Raw genomic sequence first — 22725 nt, forward strand, 5'->3', positions numbered from 1 at the left:
TTAGGGCTGTTGTGCATAGGGTCGCTATGAGTCGCAAACGACTCGACGGAACATGACATAACAGTGCAACAAAACAAATTATTTTAATGGGATGTGCAGAGAGCTTGAACTGGAAAATAAAAAGATAATAACTCAGTCTGCATTTCTCAATCTGAGAGAACTGAGAAATAAATTAAAACCTTGAGTTGCAATATTGAACAATTTTATGGGCATTATATTGAGTGACCCAGAAAGTATCAAGAGAAGAATCATTGTACCAAAAAAACACTGACCAACATTGAAACTTTAGGAAGTAGGATATGAATAAGAGCCATTGGTAATTAAGGAGGAAGTAGAAGCAGCACTGAAGACAATGACATTAAAGAAGGCCCCCAAATCAATGGGATTCCAGTTGTCTTGTTTCAATGAACAGGTACATCCCTGTATGCACTCACCTGGCTATGGCAGGAAATTTGGAAAACAGCCATGTGGCCAACAGATTGGAAGAGTCCATATTTGTTCCCATTTACAAGAAAGGTCATCCAAAGAATGAGGGAACTAGCTAACAAAATCATTATTATCACATACAGGCATATATCACATGCACATACTGCTGAAGACCATTTAAAACTGGCTATAACAGTACATAGATGGGGAACAACCAGAAGTTCAAGCACGATTTAGAAGGGCTATAGCATCAGGGACGTAATTTCTGATGTCAGATTGGTCCTGGCTGAAAGTAAAGAATACCAGGAAAATGTCTTTTTATGTTTTATTAACTATGCAGAGACAATTGACTGTATGGATCATAACAAATTGTTTCTGACATTGAGAAGAATGGGAATCCCAGAGCACTTAATTGTGCTCATTTATAGGTTTCACAAAAGGCTGTTGGGTGAACAGAGCAAGGGAACACTACATGGTTTAAAATTTACAAGGGTGTGTGTCAAGGTTGCATTCTCTCTCCATACCTATTCAGTCTGTATGCTAAGCAAATTATTTGAGAAGCTGGACTCTATGAAGAGGATCATGGCAGTAAGGATCAGGGGGAGACTTATCAAGAGCCTTCATTATGCCGATGACACAAACTTACTTGCTGAAAGTGAGGAAGCCCTTGAAGCCCTTGTTGCTGAAGATCAAATAATATGACTTTCAATATGGATTGTATCTCAGTATCAAGAAAACAAAAATTCTTATCATTGGACCAATAAGGAACATCATGATAGATAGAGATAAGATTGAAGCTGTCAACAACTTTATCTGGATCCACAGTTAGTACCCTTGGTACCAGCAGTCAGAAAATGAGAAGATATATTTCACTGAAAAAGTCTGTTTGCAATATGTTTTGAAGCTCAACATAAAACAAAGCAAAACAAAACAGATAAACAACCAAAGCAAAACCCCACACACAACCAAAATAAATAAAAACACAAAGATTCTCACCATTGTGCCAATTGGAGCATTGTGATAGATGGGGAAGAGATTGAGATTGTTAACCATTTCAGCCTGCTTGGGTCCACAGTCAACACTCCTGACACCAGCAGTCAGGAAATCAAAAGAAGTATTGCATTAGATGAATTACAAACTCTATTTTCAGAGATCTCTCCAATATGTTGAACAGTCTAGACCATGCATGGTCTTTGCAAGTACTTGCTATGCATCAGAGAACTAGACAGTGACCAAGCATGACAGAATTGATGCTGACAGAGTTATGGTGCTGGACTAGAATATTGAACATACCATAAACTGCTAAGAGAACAAACAAGTCTGTCCGAGAGAATATGAAACCAAGCTGGAGGCAAAGATTTCGAAGCTCCATCTCACATACTTGGGACATGTTGCCAGGAATGACCAGTCTTTGTTGAAGTCTTGGAATGGTCTTGGAAATGTGGAGGGACAGCACAGGAGAGGAAGACCCTGAATGAGATGGATTGACACAAAGACTGAGGTAAAGAGAGTTCAGAAACAATGAGATTGGCTCCAGATTGAGAAGGGTTCAGAGCTATTGTGCCTAAGAATGCTATGAGTTGTAGTTAACTTGAGGGCACAAAACAACAACAAAGAAAATTAAAACCCTCACAACTAGGCCAATAAGGAACGTCATGATAATTAGAAAGTGTTGAAGTTGTCAACTTGAATCTGCAGTCAATGCTCATGGAAACAGCAGTCAAGAAATCAAATGAAATTGTACACATCTGTGAAAGACTTGTTAAAAAACAAATATCCCCTAAGAATAGGAACTGCTAAGCGTAGGATTACCTGACACAAACCGTGGTATTTTCAGTCATGTCCTGTGCATACAAATGTTGGACACTAAGAAACTTCAAAGAACTCTTGAATTATGTTATTAGTGCAGAATATTCAGTAGACTTTTAGAAGACTGAATAAATCTGTCTTGGGAGAAACCAGAATGCTCCTTAGAAGAAATGATGGCAAGATTGTTGTTACACATACTTTAACCCACGGTCCCACCAGGGTTCCTGTGGGCACTGAAAATGAAATATAGTATGGAAAACTCTTGCTGTGTTTCCTGACATCTGTCTGACACTCATTAATGTGTCTTTGTTGGTTTTTCAAATTGGGATTTTAACTAAAGTTTACAGAAAAGTCAGATTTTTATTTATACATTATTGGACATTTTCCTCCTTCCCCCTCCCCTAGTTCACTTTCTTTTCCTTTTTTTTTAATATTCATTCCTTGTTGCATAATTTTCTTCAACCTCTTCCCTTCCTCCTCCACTGGTTCACTTTGCAATACACCTCTTATTCTGAAATGTTGTCATACATAAAATGCCTAATCGAACATTACTTTTAAACTGTTCTTTCCTTATCTGTTTAAATGCCATGTTCACTGTCTATCCACCCTTTCCTGGTCTTCCCCCAATGCCCCGTGTCAGTCCTGCTCAGTAGCAGTGGTGCTGTGCAGTATTTATTCTTTTGTGTTTTCAACTAGCCTATCTTCTTTCCTTTTTTGGATTTTAGAATGGATTTGGGGATCTTCCAGAAAGGTAACAAAATTTGTCAGAAGTGTTATTTCTTTTTATGTTACTGTCAGTGGTTGAGTTTTCAACTGACTCATAGGACATTTAGGTTTTACAGTGTTTTAATATGAACAATAAATAATGAATGGAAAAATCAAGTGGTATTAATAGGGAGGAAATGATTTATTTACTTAGGATATATCTGGACTGTCTTGACCTTGGTTTATGGTGATTTGAAATGCAAGAATGAGAAATTTGTGCTTGCTATGACAATGCAAGCTATCATAGATTTTGAAATATGTGAAAGCTAAAAACAAAATAATAAAAGAAAGAAAGTACAAATCAGAATTTATCCTCTTCTTCTTAGCCTTAAATTCTGTCTCAACTTCCATCTAATCCTGTTTGAAAAGCCACTGACTGTATCTACTGAGCCTGTGCACCAGAGTTGAATGGGACCTGTCTCAGCTATGTTAAATCACTGCACATATTAAGGACTGATTTGTCTGTTCTACCTAACTGTAGGGAAAGGAGAAAATGTGTTAAGACCAGCAGTTATTCACCTTCTGAATGATACCAAAGCTGCCTGACTGAGTCCATTTATCTCTTGGGCTTCTGTGGTTTCAGAGCTGAGACAATGTGAGATATTCTGATGTTGAGAGGAATATTCAGTTCTTTCCCTCAGTCTGCATAAGCAGGAGTAAGGCTGGAGCTCCTAGCCACTGAACACAGCATGTTCCAGCCCTGGAACCCTGAGGTGGATCCAGAATGCTTTTGCAGCTGTGGCTGGAGGAGTCTTGGACACCAGTGGACAGCTTGTTGCTACAAGATCAGAGAGAATATTTTCAGATGAATTGAAAGGGAAGATGATGCCAGAATGAAAACCTAGATGTACTATTTCTTTTCATTGTTTAGGAAAATTTCATACTGTTTGTGCTAGGTATTAAATATAATTTCCACTTTATTATACTTCATTATATTTTAGATAAAAGCTGAATTTAATGATTCCTATTTATATGTAGGACTTTTGATACTTTTATGTTGCTAATACGTCTTTTTCATGTTTATTCGAAAGTCAAGAAAGTATCATTGTTAAGGTATACCTCATTTTAGAGCTCCAGAGAAAACCTTAGCCCAGATCTTTCAGATCGCTTGGCTGGAATATGAAAAATTCTGGGTTGAATTGCATTTGTTATTGTAGAAGGGGAAAATGATTAAATGAATGAATGAATGAAAGTTCTTGATGAAATGAATTTTTTTTATCTTTGTTTCATTCTGTAGCAGCCAAGTAACCTAAGATTAACATTCAGAAATCAGTACTTTTTTAAAATTTATTTAAGATATATTTGCAGTTCTCCTTCATATTAGTATATACTGTAAGTACATCTAAACAGCAATCATAGTCAACAGGGGGCAAAGGTATGTACATTTCTTAATCATATTTAGACTCACTGAGGAAATGAATTGCTAGCATTGGAACCCCAGGGCTGTAATCCCTGGGTACATGAAGACCATTGGTTGGTATAGCATAATCCACAGACACAGTGTCCTGTATCTTACTTTGCTGAATAACCAGCTGATTTTGGACTTAAAACATTGTGAATGGTCATCCAAGGTCCAACTAGGTCTTTCCCTTTCCAGAACAAAGAAGAGAATGGGAAACCAAAGCTACATAGAAACTCTTGATCCAAAGGATTAGTGACTCTGCTGCAGTCATTAAAGCATGTGGTTTGAAAATACCAGATACTCCACTGGAGAAGGATGGGCAGTCTCCTCCTGTGCCAGTCGGATCTGACTCAATGGCACACTACAAGGGGGCATGGTGGGAGAAAGAAAAAGGAGAAAAAATTTAAAAACAACAACAAAGGATTCATGAACTCCTCAATTTCCATGACCTTAAGACCAGATGAACTCGATGGTGCACTGCCTCCACTGCTGACTATTCTGAAAGGGATGAAAGATCCTGGATGTTGTTGCTGTTATATACTATGGATTTGGAACCAACTCACAGCTAACCCTATAATGAGTTTTCAGAAGCTAAGAATTTCATGAGAAAGAATTTCTTCTCTTTATCTCACAAAACAGCTGATGGATCTGAACTGCGTACCTTTGGGTTAGCAGTGCAACTCCTTACCACCAAGCCACCAGAGTTTCTGGGGAGAGTGGTGGAAAATATAGGACAAATATTTAAAATATAAAAAAGGCCAGGCTTCATGCTCCAGTACAGACTCATTGGACCCCTGATACTGTGCCCTTTTTTGTCTCTCTGAACCTGTAACAAAACTCATCCCATGGCTCATCTTTCAGCCAAACAATAACAGGCCCAAGCGAATTGAATGATAACACAAAGTAAAACTTATTCTTTAGAATAAGCAACGTTTTGCCGTCAAAATGGGTATGTTTGTCCAAGGAGAAAACATAGTAGGCTGGAAGAAACAATATAAAAGGATTAATGAAAGCTAGAATTACAGGAAGGAAGTAGAAATAGTGCAGTGATGTTGTGGGTATTTTAATATTGTTATAAAACAAAACTTATAGTTGATAGAAAACCAGTTTGCTTTATCAACTTTCACACAAATCACAATTTAAAAATTACTGGAAGAAAAAGAAATATTTGCAATTATGAGTGAAGAGCATTATTCAAAGAATTTTTTAAATTCTCTTCCTCTTCCTTGATGGAACAATCTCTCAGTTTATTTTTTAATACTAAATGATATGTTACCCATAGAATCTTTCAGTATTTTAACTCCAGGCTTGAATTTGTTATTCATTTTTTTTTCATCTGGAGAAATGAGTATCATGTTTTTTCCTTTTTGATTTTCTAATTCAGATTCTTTGCACATTTCATCATATTGCTTTGTTTTCTTGAGCTGCCCTTTGATATTTGTTTCTCTCTTATGTAAGCATTTCTTCCCTTTGTTTTGGACTCTCTCTGTTCTAGTGCAAGCTTCAGTCTCTTCTGACATTGATTTTATTATTTTTATCTCTTGTCTTTATAATAAACTTTTTGCTTTCTTCTTCATTGATGTCCTTTATGTCATCCCACACTTAAACTCATCGTTAATGTTCAATGCCTAAAAAATCATTTCTATTTTTGACATTACTTTAAATTCAATCAGGATAGACTTATGGTTGTATTTTAGTTCTTGTGGACTTATTTTGATTTGTGAACTTCAATTTAAACTTGATTTGATCTTCTATCAGTCCCTGGCCTTTCTTTGATTTCTGATAATGAGTTTCTCCATTAATTTTGTGCAAAAATGTAGTAAACTTGTGTCCATCAGTTAGGTCCACGTGTATAATAGCTATTTATATTTTTTAAAAGGTATTTGCAATTAGAAAATCACTAATTAAGCAAAAGTCTTTCATTCAATCTCCAGCTTCATTTCTGTTATCAAGTCCCTATTTTCCACCTGCCAGCCCTATATCTTTGTTTCCAAGTTTTTATTCCAAATCATAAAAAATTGAATGTAAGTGTGGTCTTGCTGCAACATCTGTCACCTCATCTGTCATCAGGGTTAATTTGGCTGATCTGGATGGCTAGACAGGTGTCCACTTTCTCCCTCACCGATAGTTTGATGTGCATCCTTCTCAAAGCTGTGCACTTGGTTGAAGAGGACGACCATCCCTGAAAGGAGAAGGACTGTCCTTTAGTCAGGGGTGTACGAGTAATTGCACTCCCCTGCTACAACTTCCAAATATGCTCCCAAGTCATTAAGAGCTGATGGAAGGAAATCACAAAGTCACTGTACTAAAAAGAATTAACTTTGAACTGGTTGAGGAAGTAACATACAATTGAGAACCAATAGTATTGAAGAGATTCAAGTTGCACTAAAGGCATTAACAACAAATATAGCTTTAGTAATTGAGAGACTTCTAATTGATATATTAATATAGATAAATAGATAAGCCCTGGATGTGCTTGTGCTAGGAAATCTAGTTGACAACTACCTGGTCTATTAGCTGGGAGAGATCTGTATTTGTTCCCATTCCCAAAAAAGGTGATCCAACAGAATGTAGAATTTATTGAATGGTGTCATTTATATCACATGCAAGTAAAATCTATTTTTGTTTTTGTTGTTAGATGCCATCAAGTTAACTACAACTCATAGTGACCCCAAGAACAACAGATCTGAACCTGATCTTGTCCTGCGTCATCCTCAAGCCCATTATGGTAGTTACTGTGTCAGTCCATCTCACTGAGGGTCTTCCTCTCTTTTGCTGACTTTTCCCAGCATGATCTCTCTCTCTAGACTGATTCCACCTGAAAATTTGTCCAAAATGAGTGAGATCAAGTTTCACCATCCTTGCCTCTGAGGGGTACTCTGGTAGTGTTTATTTCAAGACAGATTTGTTTGTTCTTCCTGCTGTCCATGCTATATATTCAATATTCTTCACCAGCATCCCAATTCAAAGGCATCAATTCCCCTTTAGTCTTTCTTATTCATTAAGACTATGCAAAGGTGTCTTGACTGTGTGCATCATAACAAACTTTGGCTAACATTGAGGAGAATGGGGGTTTCAGAGCACTTAATTGTGCTCAGCTGGTACATACACGAATAAGCAATTGTCTGAACAGAACAAGGAAACATTGCGTAGTTTAAAGTCAGAAAAAATGTGGATCAGCATTATACCATTGTATATATACCAAAATATATTTTCCATGTCTATTCAATGTGTATGCTCTGCAGGTAATTTGAGAAGCTGAGATACATGAAGAAGAGTGTGGCATCAGGATTGTAGGAAGACTCACCAAAAACCTGCATTATATAGAGTATGAAGTTGGTCTTTCAATGTAGCTTATCTTGCATGGATGACTGAACTATGTGGAATGTGAGACTATGTGAGTGGGGTGTGTTGGCCTATCCACAAAGGTATTGACTAACCATCATTCCACAAGGGTATTGGCCAGTTTCAGCAATCTACAAGAGGATTGGCTACTCTCTCTAATAACTTTGAGACAGCAATAGACATGACAAAGGATGAGACCCTAAGATTGGGGGGAAAACCAATATTGGCAAGACTTAAAAACTTTATTGGACAGTTGTGAGGGGAAGCCAATGTTGGCAGGACTGAGAACTTGGGAACACATAGAGCTGTGAGGCTCGAGCTGAGGTGCCTGTGTGCACATTTCGGGAGCTATCTTTTCCAGTCAGTTGGCTAGGTGGCTGTCCAGATTTCTTGGCACAACTTGGTGAGCACATCCAGGGCAGCGTCTGTTTGTTGAAATATGTCAATTGGTATGTCGTCAACTCCTGGAGGCTTGTTTTTTGCCAATTCTTTCAGAGCAGCTTGAACTTTCTCCTTCATCACCAAAGGCTCTTGCTCATATGTTGTTTCATGAAATTCTGTGTCAGCCAATTCCTTTTCGTACAGTGACTCTGTATATTCCTCCCATCTTCTTTTAAGGTTTCTTGGATCATTTAACATTTTGCCCAAAGCATTCTTAAGTATTGCCACTCGTAGCTTGGATTTGTTTTTCAATTCCTCCAGCTTAAGAAATGCTAAACTAGTTCAGCCCTTTTGATTTTCTGCCTCCAGCTCTTTGCACATTTCATTATAGTACCTTGCTTTGTCATCCTGACATGCCCTTTGAAATTTTCTGTTCAGTTCTTTAATTTCTTGATTTCTTCCTTTAGCTTTGGCTTCTCGGTGCTCTAATACAATATTCAGAGTCTCATCTGACATCCATCTTGGTCTTCTTCTTCAGTCTTTGTAGTGATCTTTTGCATTCTTCATGGATTATATTCTTGATAACCTCCCACAGCTCATTTGGTCTTCGCTCATTGGTGTTCAAGGCCTCAAACCTGTTCCTGAGATGGTTTTGGAATTCATGTGAGATAGACTTAAGGTCAAATTTTGGTTTCTGTGGATTTTTATTTTCTTCAACATCAGCTTGAACTTGTATATGAGTAGTTGGTGGTCTGTTCCACAATCAGCACCTGTCCTGGTTTTCATAGCTGATATTGAGCTTCTCCAGCGAGTCTTTCCACCGATGTAATTGATTTGATTCCTATGCATACCATCAGGTGAAATCCATGCGTATAACCTGTGTTTGCCTTCTTGTAAAAGGTCTTTTCAATGAATCAATCATTGAATGTTCAGAATTCTCTCATTCTGTCTCCAGATTGTCACCAAGTCCATGTTTTCCAACTACTGATCCTTCTTCCATGTTCCCAACTTTTGCATTCCAATCACTCATTATTATCAATGCATCTTGACTGCATGTTCTATTGATTTCGGACTTCAGAAGTTGGTAGAAATCTTCTATTTTCTCCTCTTTGGCTCTAGTTGTCGGTGCATATATTTGAATGATTATGGTATTCACTGGACTTCCTTGTATGTGTGTGGATATTATCCTGTCACTCACCGCACTGTATTTCATGATGGATCTAGAAATGACTTTTTTAATTATTAAAATAGCTTGGCACTGGGGAAGGAGATAGATTCTGAGCCTGGCTGACTTCACCACTTTGCTGCAGGTAAAAGGGACCAATCACAGGCCTCTGCAGGCTGGGGCTCCCAGCTAAAATAGTTTTGGGCCGGAGAGCCAAGAAAATAAAAATTATGCACCAGTGCTAGAGGACACATCGCTCTCTCCTGGTAAACTATATCCTCTTGCGTCTGTGCCTTGCTACAAATGGAAGAAAAGAAGTACTAAGGCACAAGAAGTCAGTCCTGGAGAAGAAATTCAAGACAAAGGACTTTTCTCAGAACTATCTGAGATAGGAAGCCTTCCTGACACTTGTACCTGACAGTTGTACTTAGAAACTCTATAAATTCAAGAGATGCGAACCACATCATAAGAGACTGGAAGCAGCATGAGGTGTTCGGAATCACAGAAACCCGAACAACTTGAGACTTAAGTCATCATATCAAGGGCTGGTTAAGGGGAGTGAGGTATTGAGTGGTGTAGCAGAAGGAGAAAGGGATGCTGGTAGAGAAGGGAAAGGCATGGGTCAGACACATGTGGCAAGGGTGGTTAGGAACACTGAATCTGTTGGTAATTTCTCTAATTGGGTAAATGTTTTTCATCTGTTCCTTTCTTTAAAATGCTTGTCTGTCAGCTACTATTATAAAAAAAAAATTCAGACGGGCTAGAAAGAAGGATTGGCCATCCACTTCCAATATAACAGGCCTTTGAAAGCCCTATGTACAATAGAGCACACTTAGACTAGCAGACAAGGCTGTGTAACAATATTGACCATGTAATGAAAATTCATAATGCAGTAAATGAAATAGCATTTATTAAGTATGTGCCATTCCTGGTACGTGGAGGACCTTTAGTACACTTCATTTGCTTTCTTTGTGAATGCTTCCACCAGAGGCCCATTTGAGTTCCCCGAGGGAACATGCAGATCTGTATAGAGGAGAGCCTCCTAGCCACAACAGGGCTTCTTTTTGCCCACAGTGGGACGTCATCTCCCTGGCATCCCAGCCTGCTCTCTGACTGTCACCTCAGATCTTCTGCGGCAGCTGTATTTATTTATTTCTTTTGGTTGTGAGGTCCCTCTTTCTCCCTGAAAGCTGGGTTTCTTTGGGCTGAGCAGTGCATTTCTCCCTGTTGTCTAGTACCTAGCCCAGTCTGGGCTCACAGTGAGCACCTCCTAGTCAGTGTCTCTTGTCCCACATCTACAAGTGTGTTATGCTTGTGTGAAGCTTTCAGGAAGACTGGAAAAGGTTCTCAAGGAAAATGTAAGAGAAACCCCTGGGGAAAGGCTGGGCCTTCTCTGTGTAGGGGACAGATTACATTCTCAACTCCCCAGGGCTCTGTGTGTTGAATCACCCAAGAAGCGGGACAAACACAGGCTTACTTGTGCTTACTAATCTGTAGGAAGTAGTTTCCCATGTTTTTCATCACTTCAAAGATGGAAAACACAAAACTTTAAAAGTGTCTACGACAGGTTAGTAAGCCAGGCTGTGCTTACCTTGCTTATTTGAGTAATCTGTCCCTGCGTTTATCAGCATTCCTTGAAAGGTCTTTGTTTCTGCTGACAGCCATTCTCCCTCCCAATCTCTGTTTTCACTCCACCTGTGTGTGTCCATGGAATCCATGATTGGTACTCATCAATTCTGTATCTGACTCTTTCTCTTAAGTACTTGGTCCCCTGTGAGATTATTTTAGAACTTCATCTCCATTTTTGAAGCAGGCACACAGATGACAGCCATGTAGTTGTCTGGTGTGTGCAAAGGAATAGCTTTCCCAGGGAGGTTCTGGACCTTGAGCAGGAAGACTATTGCAAGGGGGTAGGTATGCAACAGGAAATCATGTGTAAGGCTCCTGAAATGGTATGAGAAACTGTGTGTTTATGTTCATTTACAGTCCTCTTGTGAGGCAGTCCTTTGTTTATATTAAATTCTAGAATGTTTTCATGATCCAGAAAATGTTAGAGGGGAGAAATTACTTATTTAGAGGGCTTCCACTTACTTATATATAAAGTTTGTGTGCTTTTTATTTGCTGGACAGTTTTTGTCTCTTGATTTCCAGTGTGAGCTTCTGCTTGGAGGGTCCACATCGCTAGCCTTGATGTGCCTGGTTTTATTTCTCATCTGTGCACTTGGACTTTTAATACCCTTCCTGTCTTACATGTTTCTTGGCAAAGAGCTGATGATGTGTGTAAGAGTTTATAAAAAACCTCCAAGGGCTGTATAGTTGTGGGATTCAGTTAATACTGTGACAGGCTTGTCATTGTGCATGTCACAGAGTGCTAAGAACGCTGTAGGCAAAATAAATGTGATAAAAATTAACATGGAAAAAGCTATTGGAGCGAGAGGACTGGAGTTTGAAAGGCACTTGTGTCTGTTCACCCTTGTGTATTTTGTAACAAGCCTGGTGTTAAGACTGGGACCAAAAGCAGGGCTATTGAAGGAACAAGTTAATTTGCTTTATTTATAGAAGAAATATGGACTGAGAGACTATACCAATATTTCACCCAAGGATTTGAGACTATTCCTTACCACTTTTAATAGAGGGGTTGGGGGAAGCTCTCTGCTTTCATACTATCAACTTGGCCAAACCTTTTCCTAATTTAAATAGTACAGAATTCATCTCATACTTAGTACATTCATTGAGACCATGTTGTTGTTAGATGCTGTTGTGTCAATTTTGACCCATGATGACCCTATAACATATTACAACCTGTCCCTTTCCCCCGCCATCCTCATCCTCAATTTTCACCACGCTCAGGCCCTTTGTTACTGTGTCTGTACCAATCTATCTTGCTGAGGCTCTTCACTGACCCTGTGCTTTTCCAAGAATGATGTTGTCCTGCATGGACTGGTCCCTCCTGATAACACACTCAAAGTGTGTGAGACTGTAATTCCTAGGATGTGCTGGTTCTGCAGTCCATACAAGCAGGATACAAAGCTGCTTGTATTCCCAAAGCATCTTTGTTCTAGGAGTGTTCTCATTGTTGTCACTGTAAGATTAACACTACCAAGCTAAGAATTTGAGCAGTAACATGTAACTTGTCCAAGTCACAAAAGTCAGTTGGTGGGTAAGAAGGAAAACCTGTGTGTTTAATCTGCAGTTCTCATAGTCATGGATTCCTTTATGTGTTTGAAAGGCATCTTTATGTAATTTTGATATGTTGAGTGAAACAAAAGATTCAACAGAAAAGATTAATTGTAGCTTCAAATTCATTTATGGTTGAAAAGGCATGTGCATCTCCTCACATGTCAGCCTACATACATCTAGAAAACAAGTGAGGTTTTCTTAACAGCCACCTCATTCCCCCAAAGCCAGCAAAATAATGGGTTTGCAATGGATTTTGTCTGTTTGTTTTCCATAATGATTATTTATATCTTTCATGTTGACTAGTCTTCCATTTGCATTTCTTAAAATTTTTAACTTCATTTTTTTAATTCACTGTTGTACATTTTCTTTTCCTCTCCCAGCTTACTGAACAATGCATCCCGTATTCCAGATTGTTCAGACAGCTCTTCCTCTCACCTGTTCTACTGCAGTGTTTGTTATCTATCCACTGTTTTCCCATTCTCTGCTTACCCTGCCTACATCCGCCCCATTTTATAATGGCAGTGTTATACAGTATTTGTCCTTTTGTATTTCACCTAGCATAATGTCTTCCAGACTCCCTCATGTTGTTTTTCAGTGCTGCATTGAATGTACATTATGTGAATATACCATAGTTTCTCAGTCCATTCATTTGTTGGTGGGCATTTTTGTTGCTTTCATCTCTTTGCTATTGTGAATAATGCAGCAGTAAGCATACATTTGTTTGAGTCATAGCTCTGGTTTCTTTAAGATATATTTCCTTCCCCGCTGCACGCGCGGGCTGCCGGTACGCTGGATCCGGGGCGCCTGCAGCACCGTGATGGCGGCCACGACCCTGCTGCGCGCGACACCTCGCTTCAGCGGTCTCAGCACCGGCCCAGCTGCACTACTGCAGGGTTTGTTGTGGCCGCCAAAGGCCCTGGCGCAGTCTGTCTTGTGCCGCAGCCTCGCCGTCGAAGCCAAGAAGACCTACGTGCGTGACAAGCCCCATGTGACCGTGGGCACCATCGGCCATGTGGACCACGGCAAGACCACGCTGACCGCGGCCATCACCAAGATTCTAGCAGAGGGTGGTGGAGCCAAGTTTAAGAAGTACGAGGAGATTGACAATGCCCCGGAAGAGCGGGCACGCGGGATCACAATCAATGCGGCTCACGTGGAGTACAGCACGGCCGCCCGCCACTATGCGCACACCGACTGCCCCGGGCACGCGGACTATGTAAAGAATATGATCACAGGCACAGCTCCCCTTGATGGCTGCATCTTGGTGGTGGCAGCCAATGATGGCCCCATGCCCCAGACCCGAGAGCACTTACTTCTGGCCAGACAGATTGGGGTGGAGCACATTGTTGTGTATGTGAACAAAGCAGATGCTGTCCAAGACTCTGATGGTCGAGCTTGTTGAATTGGAAATCCGGGAACTGCTCACTGAGTTTGGCTACAAAGGGGACGAGACTCCTGTTATCATAGGCTCTGCCCTCTGTGCCCTTGAGCAACGTGACCCTGAGCTAGGCCTGAAGTCAGTGCAGAAGCTGCTGGATGCTGTGGACACTCACATCCCAGTGCCCACTCGGGACTTGGAGAAGCCTTTCCTTCTACCTGTAGAATCCGTTTATTCGATCCCTGGCTGAGGCATGGTAGTGACAGGTACGCTAGAGCATGGCATCTTGAAGAAGGGAGAAGAGTGTGAGTTCCTGGGACACAGCAAGAACATTCGCACTGTGGTGACAAGCATTGAGATGTTCCATAAGAGCCTGAACAGAGCAGAGGCAGGAGATAATCTTGGGGCCCTGGTGCGAGGCTTGAAGAGGGAGGTCATGGCCAAGCCAGGGTCCATCCAGCCCCACCAGAAGGTTGAGGCCCAGGTTTACATCCTTAGCAAAGAGGAAGGTGACCGCCATAAGCCTTTTGTATCCCACTTCATGCCTGTCATGTTCTCCTTGACTTGGGACATGGCCTGTCGTGTCATCTTACCCCCTGAGAAGGAGCTTGCCATGCCCGGAGAGGACCTGAAGCTCACCCTGCTTTTAAGACAGCCAATGATCTTGGAAAAGGGCCAGCATTTCACCCTGCGAGACGGCAACCGGACCATTGGCACTGGCCTTGTCATTGACACACTAGCCTTAACTGAAGAGGATAAGAACATCAAGTGGAGTTGATCTTATGGACCTCTGATTTGCTTCAGGGCTCCCCTGGCCAGTGTCCCCTCATGATCTTGATGCCCCGAAGTCCAAGCTGCAGCCCTTGTGAACCCAGGAGAGTACAGCTTTGACTAACACTTCCCATGTTCAGAAGGATTAGCCTGCCAGCTGGGACAAGCCAATAAATGGTTCTGTGAAGAGTTAAAAAAAAAAAAAAAGATATATTTCCTGTAGTGGAATTGCTGTGTCAAATGGTTTATCTATTTCCAGCTTTTGGAGAAAGTGCCAGACCACCATTCACAAAGTCTGTGCCATTACTGCTGTCCCACCAGCAGTGAATAATAGTTTCAATCTTTCCACAACCTTGCCAGCATTTGCTGTTTGTTGCCCTCCTTTACTTTGCTATTGTTGCTGGGATGCAATGATACCTCATAGTTGCTTTGATTTGCATCTCTCTGAGAGCTAGGAATTTTGAACATTTTTTCATGTTTGTTTGCCATCCGAATATCTTCTTTGGGTAAGTGTCTGTTCATATCCTGTGCCCATTTTGTGACTGGATTGTTTACCCTTTTTCGTGTTGAGGTGCTTGAGTTTTCTGTCAATTTTAACTATAAGTCACTTATCAAATATATCATTGCCAAATATTTTTCCCTCTGTCTGTGGTTTTTCTTCTTACCCTGTTGGAGAAGCTTTTTGATGTGCATAGGGATTTGATTCTTAGAAGGTCCCATTTCTCTATTTTCTTCTCTCCTGGTTGTAGGTTTCCATCATAGTAGTATAGTCCACAGTACATCTAACCCAGAGACCGAGCCTCTCTACTCGTTTTAGTTCATCAGCTGCAACTAAGGAGTAAGATAGGCAGTCTCCTCCTGTGCCGTTTCCAGACTTGGAAAACCTGCTGGAGGCTCAGCTCTGAAATGTTTCCCACTCTGCAACAATGGGCTTAAATTTTTGAGTACTTAATTAAATGTTACTGTGTGTGTGTGTGTGTGTGTGTGTGTGTGTGTGTGTGTGTGTAAGAGAGTGAGGTAGCGTTTACGTTTGCTGTCAGTATCTCTTGTGCACCTCTCTCTGTCTTCCATTTCATTAATGATACTCTGCTGATCATCCCCTTCTTGTGTATTGTCTTTCTTATTTCATCCAGATTCATATATTCATTATCTTGTTAACAGATTTTTCCTCCTTGCTTCCTTCATCTATCATTCCTTGTAACCATGAAGGAATGTTACTCTAAATGATACTTTTAAAGTACACTGCTTCTCTTTTTTCTATAATTATTTTACTGTTTTAAATGGAGGTTTTGTTTTGCTTTTCCACCTGGTTGTATGTATTTGGAAAGTACCCTTGGAGAAGATATGCTGAAAGCAGAAAATTCTGGCACTTTTCCTACTTTCCATTCCTTCTCCTCTATGGATGCCAGATTCCTTTGGGAAATCATCATTTGTAAAAGGTCAGGAGCAAAAGGAGGGGCATTCTTTGGTGTACAGTTACTGCTAATTGGAAACTAAACATCTGTAACCATGTCAGAGTTATTTGTATTTGAAAAGAAACATTTATATACAAGAGTCCTTTCAGTAACATAAAACATACTCTTAACACAAAGTGTGTGTGTGTTGGAGAGATGGAGGAACCCACAGAATGGGAAGGCTAGTACAAATGACTTTGCCTAGCTGATGTCATTTGCAAATGAAATCTCAAAGCATTTTGAAGTATTTTGTCTCTGTCAAATGAAGTTTTCTCTCTCCCTTCCCCCAGTGGGCCTAAGCAAACATTTTATTGCATTTTTCCATTTCAAATTCGACATTTAAGCCCTCGGTATCTTCCTATAGAATAATGTAAGTGTCATTAACACTTTTTTCCCCCACCAAAAGTTAAGTGCTAATGGGCCCATCTTCTTGGGGAGCAAAGGACACAGTGTTTTGCTTTTCTTCATAACTACTTTCTCCTCTTTGCTTGCTTCCTCTTCCTTAATCTCATAAGAATGTTGTATATCGGTCATTTTCTTTTATGCAGAAATGGTATCTTTATTCTTATTCTCATATTGAGGTAAGTGTTTGGTGATAGATACTCATTAATGTTAGAAGCATTTCAGTCATTGAATGTTCATTGGATGTTCATGGCCACATAACCTTAATGGTCAGATTCTTTTATATCCCTCCATTGCTGGAACCCTGCTGAGTTTTGGGGGAAGTATTAACCAGCTCTCACCCCTTCAGAATCTGCCATCTTTCCCATATCTATCCTTCTCCCCCTCCTTTCTCATCTTAGTCTTTTAAGTAATTTATTTTTAGAATTTTGCAAAAGACTGTACTGTTAAAAATTTGTTGTTGTTGTTGTTGTTTGGTGCCATTGAGTCGTAGATGACTCATAGCAACCCTATGAACGAACAGCCTGAGCACTGTTCGTACATAGAATTTCTGGAGGCAAGCCATTTCGGAAGTGGATGTTGCTCCTGCTTCCAGGCTTGATTTAGTCGGGAAGCTCCAGCCAACACTGTCCACCATGGGTACCCATTACGATGATTGGCGCATCACTGTCACAGGCTTCAGCATCACGGCAACCACGAGTTACCTATGTACAGCAACGCACAGACCAGTGCTATACCACCTAGAAGAATGTTTGACAAGAAAACAATTTGAACCTGGCCGAGGGCCGCAGATGAAAATCACCCACCTTCAACTTGATAACTTCCTTTCCACTAGGCCAAAATTTCCATATTGGACTTACTTTTCAAATAATCCTACATGGACATCTCTCAGTTTTTGAAGGTTCACTTTCTACCACTTCACTTTCATGAAGCACCTATATTAGTACCTGCAACTTGTGAGAACCAAAAGAACTCTCAAGAGACAGTGTGCACCCAGGCCAGTGAGTGGGGTCAGCAGCCCTCTCCCTGGGAACTTTACTTGGCATCTCAGTTAAGCCACTATCTTTGAACAAAATCAGTGAACATTTTATGCTAGTGTTCATTAAGGTTTTACATGTGATTTAGTAGATTATTTTGGGGCCCGGAATACTTGAAAATTGCCCATGTGATTTAATGATAATTACTCTTTGCCTTACACCATATTAACTTATAAAAAAGGTTCATAGGAGTGCTGAACTTTCAAATAGTGAAGAAACTCCTATCTTTGAATGCTCTCAAGTCCACACTTTCAACAAAATGGTTACGGACTCTTGGGTTCTGAATGTTTACAAAGTCAAGAGGCCTTTTGATTATCTGCCTTTCTAATGACCTTTGAAGATTTTCAGAGTATTATTTGTCCATGATTTTTCCCATACTTAAAAACTGGCTTATATTCAAACTTTGTGGGTGTGAGTTAGCCCAGAGTCAAGGGCTAACTTAATAATTTCAAGTCATGTAGCCTTCCACTAAAGGCTGCAATTCATATTGAAGGGTGCATTCTTTGATTTTCTGCAAAAAATGCTTCAAGTCCTCCTCACTTTAAGCAAGCACAGTTGTGACATCTGCATAACACAGGTTATTGATGAGTCTCTTTCTAGTCCTGATGCCACATTCCTCTTCGTAGACTCCAGCTTCTTGGAAAGTTTGCTCAGCATACAGACTGAATAGAAAGGATATAACCCTGACACACTCCCTTCTTAATTTTAAACCATTTTGTGTTCCCCTGATCTGTTCAAACAACCACCTCCTGGTCCAGGTAAGTTTCACATGAGAACAAGTAAGTGCTCTGGGACTCATATTCTTCTCAGTGTCAGCCAAAATTTGTTATGATCCACACAGTCAAATGCCTTTGCATAGACAATAAAGCTCAAATAGATATTCTTCTGGAATTCTTTACTTTCAGGCAGGATCCATCTGACATCAGCTGAATCATTGATATCCATAGCGCCACAACCTCTTGTAAATCCTGCTTGAACTTAGTCTGTTCCCTATCTGTATACTGTTCTAGCCATTTTTGAATAATCTTCAGCAGTATTTTGCTTGCATGTGATATTGATATTGTTTGATAGTTTCCACATTCTATTGGATCACCTTTCTTGGGAATGGGAACAAATATGGACCTCTTCACTCTGTTGGCCTGCCAGCTGTCCTCCAAATTTCCTAGCATAGACTGGTGAGCACATCTGGAGCTGCATCTGATAATTGAAATAAGTCAATTGGTATCAACTATTGATTCCTGGGGCCTTACTTTTTGCCAATGACTTTAATGCTGCTTCTACTTTCTCCTTCATTGGCACCTAATCGTATGGTACATCCTGAAATGTTTCAGTGTCAATCAGTTCTTTTTGGTACAATTATCCTGTGTATTCCTTTCATCTTCTTTTAATGCTTTCAGGGTCATTCAGTACATTGCCCATAGCTTCTTTCAATATTGCAACTTGAGATTTAAATCTGTTTTTCCATTCTCTCAGCCTGAGAAATGCAGAGCAAGTTACTCTCTTTTTCTTCTCTGATTCCAGCTCTCTGCACATTCCGTTATGCTGCTTTGCTTTGACTTTTCATGCTGCCCTTTGACATCTTTTGTTTGGCTCTTTTACTTAAGCATGTTTTCCCTTTCTTTTGGCTTCTTTATGCTCTAGTACAATTTTTAGAGTCTCTTCTTACATCCATTTCAGTTTTTTTCTTTCTCTTCTTTATAAGGATCTTTTGCTTTCTTCATGAATGATAACCTTTATAACATCCCACAAGTTATCTGGTTTTCGATCATTGGTGTTCAATGTCTCAAACCTATTCCTAAGATGACCTTGAAATTCAGATGGAATGGATTCAAGATCATATCTTGGCTCCTGTGAACTTATTTTCATTTTCTTTGGCCTCAACTTGAACTTGCATATGAGTAATTGGCGGTCTGACCTACAGTCCACTTCTGGCCTCATTTTGACTGCCAATATTAAGCTTCTCCAACAATTTCTTCCACAGATACAGTCACTTTGATTCCTATGCAGCCAATGAGGTGAGATCCATGTGTAAAGTCATTGTTTGTATCTTTTAAATCTTCAACATGGATTGCATCAATGTTAAGAAACAAAGATTCTTTTTTTTTTATTGGGAAAACCATATTGGGGGTACAAGGAGGTGAGGGTTGGGGGCAGAAGGATGAGGATGGGCTAGGATGCAGTTGCAGAGCTGCACAGTTTGGTCGGTGGGGGGAGCAGGTGAAGGAAATGATGAGGGTCCAGTGGGGACCAGATGCTACAGAGGAATGACAAGCATTTTCCAATGGTAATTAAACCAACTGTCTTATTGATTTGGGAATTGGGTGCTGACTCTCTGGCTTCTTCATGCTGAACAGGGGCGTAGATATAAAGGGGGGAAGGGAGGATGCTTTATCACCTTACTGGTGGTCTTGGGTTACAGCTGCTTGCCTCCTTGCTCTGTTAGAAGATATTTTCCTGTCATTTGCTCCCCTCTGGACTGCAAAGTATTTTCCCAGGTGGGTCCAGTGGGAATGAGAAACAAAGATTCTTAACCACAGGGTCAATAAGCAACAAACATCACAAAGTATGGAGAAGAGATTGAAACTGTCAACAACTTCATCTTACTTGGATCCACAATTAACACCCTTAGTATCAGCAGTAAGGAAAACAGGAGCTATATTGCACTGGGAAAGTCTGCAGTTAGGGACCTTAAGAGTAATGATATCAGTTTGAGGACTAAGGTGCATCTGATTCAGCACATGGTCTTTTTGATCATTTGCCATGCATCTGAGAGCTGGACTGTGAATAAGGATGACAGAAGGAGAATTGATGCCTTTGAGCTGTGGTGCTGGAGAAGAGCACTGAACACCACCCCATGGATGGCAAATAGAACGAACAGATAAGTCTTAGAGAGGGTGTAGCTAGAGTGCTCTTTGGAGGCAAGAATGATGAGGCTTCACCTCACATACTTTGGGCATGTTGGTAGGAGGGGCTATTCCTTGGAGAGGGACATGATGCTGGAAAGGGTGGAGGGTCAGCGAAGGAGAGGAAGACCTTCTACCAGGTGGGTTGATATAGTACGTGCCCCATGGGCTCTGGTGTGTTCAGAAGTGTGCGGATGGTACAGGATAGGACAGGATAGATATGTTCAGATCTTTTGTTCATATGGCTGCTGAGTCGTACTTAACTTAATGGCACTTAACAACAACAAATGTCTTCCATTTGTAACATGCTTCAATCTAAATCCGCTTCGCAACCACTGTTTTACAGAGTCTCTGGTTCCACCAAACACATCTTACTTGAGCTTTTCTATCCTTGCTTTGGACTGCTGTTCTCGGTTGAAGTAATTTCTGTTTTCTCTTTGCCATCTTGAATCATCCTTGCCTCTAAGAAGTACCTGGTTGCACTACCTCCAATACAAACGTGGTTGTTCTTTTGGCAGTCTATGGAATTATTCTGTATTTTTCTCAGCGCCACAAATTCAAAGACATTGAGCCTTCTTATGTATGGTGAGACTTCATCGCACGTACTTTGGAGATATTGCTCCAAGAGTTCTTGGAAAAAAGGATACCATATTGGAAAAGGTGGAGAGATGAGAGAAAGAGAGAAACCTTACCAGGATGAATTGGCAAAGTGACTGTAACAATCAGCTTGAGCGTATCAGAGATCATGAGAATGGAGCAGGTATAGATGTCATTCATAGGGTTTCTATGGATTGTAGTCAACTTAATGGCACCTACCAACAATTTCTTGAATCATTTGTACTTTTCTGAGTGTCATCTTTGTGACTATCATAACTCACACTGTTATCCTCCTCTGACTTCTCTAGCTATCACATCAAGGTCAGGTTTTATTCTCCTAAACCTCATTGTACTTTTGGTCATCTTGTCATGCTGTACTTTTCAGCTTGCCAGCCAGGCTGTAACATCTCAAAGAGGTGACATCTATTATGACCCCAGGGTGCACTTGATTATTATAACCCATTTCTATTTTCTTGATTCTGACTTTGTGTGACCCCATAAGTCTGACCCATATAATTTCTAAGGCTGTGAATTGTTATGCAAGTCAACTGCCACTTATTTGTTTTGTATAGCAGAAGAGGCTGGGAAATTCAACCCATAGATTAGCAAGCTAACGTATTTACTTCTGCTCCATCAGGAATCCTTTGGTTATTCAAAATAAATAAAAACTCATTACCATTATTATTTATTTGGAGAAGTTAGGGACCTCTCCAAATTATTGAAGAGTAATGATGTCAGTTTGAGGACTAAGATGTGTCTGATTCAAGCCATTGTCTTTCTAATCACTTGGTATGCATTGAGGAGCTAGTTAGTGAAAAAGAATGACATAAAAAGTATTGATGCTTTCAGCTGTGGTGTTGGAGGAGCGAGATGAACATTCCATGGACTGCCAAAAGAACAAATAACTTTCTCTTGGAGAGAGTGCAGCGTGCTCTTTGGAGGCAAGAATGAAGATATTTCACCTCACATACTTTGGGCATGTTCCGAGAAGGGGCCATTCCTTGGAGGGAGAGATGATGCTGAGAAAGTTTGAGGGTCAGTGAAGGAGAGGAAGACCCTCAGCCAGGTGGATTGTGGTGACTGCCGCAATGGGCTCTAATGTGTCAGGCAGTATGAGGGTGGCAAAGGATATGACAGGGTTTTGATCTGTTGTTCCTAGGGCATCTATGAGTTGAACTCGCCTCGACGGCACCTAATAACAACAACAACAACAACAACAACATTGTTATCAAGTGGATTCCAAGTCATGATGACCCACCTTTGAGTTTCTGAGATTATACATATTAATGGAACAGACTGTTTCCTCTTTTTTTCTCAGAACTGCTTATAGATTTTGGCCATAAATTTTCTGTTAGCAAACCAACATGTAGTGCAGTGTGTCACCAGGACTCCTTGGCTGTTATATATTTCTGATAAATAACTGCTTGTTGAAGAGTAGATCCTTTTTCCTCCTACTCATTGATTACCTCATTCTTAAAACCTGTCTGCTTTCATCCCAGTGGTCGAATTATAGATGTTAATGACATTTATGGCACAGGCTAACTTGTCTGTAGAATTAGCAGAAGTATTGGCGGGAGAATAATGGGCAGTCTCCTCCCGTGCGATTAATGGCCTTCGAAAACCTGCTGGAGGGTCAGCTATGGGTTGGTTCCAACTCAACGGTACACAACAACAACATACTTCTTTTGAATAAGTAAATATCTTTTTTTT

The 22725-nt window shown here is 40.4% G+C and overlaps 1 protein-coding gene and 1 pseudogene across 1 annotated transcript in view; both read left to right on the forward strand.

Annotated features, from left to right (window-relative positions):
- Positions 1 to 22725, forward strand: part of THADA (thyroid adenoma associated) — a 588067-nt gene that overhangs the window by 318771 nt on the left and 246571 nt on the right. The gene's annotated exons all lie outside the window — the stretch shown is intronic.
- Positions 13291 to 14629, forward strand: LOC102855977 (annotated as a pseudogene).

Source organism: Elephantulus edwardii, unplaced genomic scaffold (genome assembly GCF_000299155.1).
Source record: "Elephantulus edwardii isolate Elephantulus edwardi_28Jun2011 unplaced genomic scaffold, EleEdw1.0 scaffold00019, whole genome shotgun sequence".
NCBI lineage: Eukaryota > Metazoa > Chordata > Mammalia > Macroscelidea > Macroscelididae > Elephantulus > Elephantulus edwardii.